Source organism: Nannobrachium achirus, assembly GCF_963921795.1.
Source record: "Nannobrachium achirus genome assembly, chromosome: 13".
Classification (NCBI taxonomy): Eukaryota; Metazoa; Chordata; class Actinopteri; order Myctophiformes; family Myctophidae; genus Nannobrachium; species Nannobrachium achirus.
Window position 1 is genome coordinate 59,576,184 of NC_137833.1, and position 2,142 is coordinate 59,578,325.

The 2,142-nt window shown below is 37.5% G+C and overlaps 1 long non-coding RNA gene across 1 annotated transcript; it reads right to left on the minus strand.

The window, feature by feature from the left end:
* Nucleotides 1–239: 239 nt before the first annotated feature.
* LOC308296591 lies at nucleotides 240–1,738 on the minus strand. The gene is made up of 3 exons (XR_013962631.1): nucleotides 1,696–1,738; nucleotides 1,429–1,494; nucleotides 240–1,113 (listed from the first exon to the last, which is right to left on the minus strand). It is a non-coding gene; the product is annotated as an uncharacterized lncRNA (long non-coding RNA).
* Between the last annotated feature and the right edge of the window lie 404 nt (nucleotides 1,739–2,142).

Below are 2,142 nucleotides of genomic sequence, written 5' to 3' on the forward strand. Positions count from 1 at the left end.
AAAGCTCCATCCACTGCCAGCTAAATTTGAGAATTGTCGCTCATCTTTGAAGGCCTACTGGAGAAAATTGGCTTTGACTATAAAGACAACAATTATATGGCAACGAAGAATAGAATGTCTACTTTGCAACAGAAAAAGATTTCGTGTCTTTATCATGTTCTATTCATTAGCTAGAAGCTGCTGAATATGGACTAAAAAACAGCTCTTTGAGAACATAAAGCTGAGAAAAATGCATTTTTGTGAAGGAAACATTTTCAGGCAGAAATCTCTCTTTATCCTTTACTGTTGGCAGTAAAATCACACAGTAACATCACACCTGTGCTCAGTGGTTGTTTACAAACAAATTCAAAAAAATAAAAACAAGTGCTTTTTACACACTTTTAGTGTGTAAGAGAAGTAAGAGCAGTAGTAAGGAGCAGTGCAGAACATTGACACAGTGACATGAGATTCAGCCTGAATCCTGCTTCTGCTTTCAGGGTTCTTTTTAGGTTGAAGTACAGTACAAATGATTGATGAAAATGAAAATAAAATATAAAACAACATTTTAGACACTAGAACTCAATTGTAATACTGCAAATGGAAAAAGGTTGTGGCCTACCTGCACTTACACAGGCCTCAACCACTACATGTCTACAGAGTGTATGTGTGCGTGTGTGCGTGCGTGCGTGCGGGTGTGCGTGCGTGCGTGTTTGTGTGTGTGTGTGTGATTCAACCGTCTCAAGCAGGGAAACAGATTCTCCACAGTAGGGTTTCATATTGAAACAGTAACCTGTACCTGAATCACAGAGAATATAAGATTTTATCCCATATTTCACTGGTTTCTGTGGATTGTAGACCTTGAAATTTAGGCGCCCTTTGAATAAAAGTGTACCTATCAATGGAAATATCTTGGTTTGGTTTGTACAGTTCACGGATTTTGGAGATAATCTAGAACTGGGCGTATTTTGAACATCCTGTCACCACTCTTTGCATCTGGACCTGTGTTATCAGTTCCAGGTAGTCCACTGGATCTTGGGACTCTTGGCTCCATTCTGTTTCACTCCAGCCAGGCTCCTCCGGGTCTGCTGAACTCTGCACCCCTACACCTACCACGTACACGAGCCCATGGTCGATCTGTAAATTATACAAATACATAATTACTACGAGTAAGCAGTGTTGTTTTTGACAGCAAATTTTGATTTTGTTTCAGTCGTAGTCTTTTGAATAAAATGTCTTTTAGTTTTAGTCTAGTTTTAGTTGACTGATCATCATAAGATTTTAGGTAACTAAATCTACAGTTGATTTAGTCGACTAAAATCTATTTTGGCAGGCCTTGATGGCATCGTAATGACTGATTTTACACTTGGTTGTGTGCTGAAAATAGCCGATCTACAAGCTCACAACGCGTCTGGTGCTAAGTCTGATTTACAGAAAAAAGGTGTTCTTTACCTATCCTTGTCCTTGGATGACCACGATGTGGCAATGAAGAAGTAGGCTGTGCTGCACTCGACTCTTCTGAAATCACAGTAGTAAAATATAAACTAGTAAACATGATGTGCACAAAATGAAATCAATTATTTACACACCCAGCATGTCTCAGACAGGTCCATGACATTATGATGTAAATGATAAAAGCATTGAACAAACAGATAGCTGTATCTACTCTAAAATGCTATAGAATTATACAAAATGCATCAGTTTTTGTTTTCTCCTTACCTTCAAACGGTATAGACCTAAGAACACAAGGAGTCCCCGGCACCTCTCCATCCGACCCATCATCTAAAGCCAGGAAAATATCAAATAGTTTATATGTAAACAAATCAATTTACAATTTTGACATTAGCAAATATGAGTGACTTACAATAAGTTCATATGTAATACATAAAATGCAGATATAGTAAATAGTTACCATGCATTTACTGTCACAGTGAAATGCCCTTTATACCCTGTATGTATAATATATAAAATGTCACAATGCAACATAGCTCTGTTTACACAAAGCTGTACTCCCTCCAACTGTATATATGTTCCCCATTTTCAACAGTTTTTATTTGTAACACTTGCTTTGGCAATGTAAACGTATGTTTTCTCATGCCAATAAAGCTCCTTTGAATTGAATTGAAAGGCTACATCATCATCATCAGAGATGTAGACTAAAGAAAC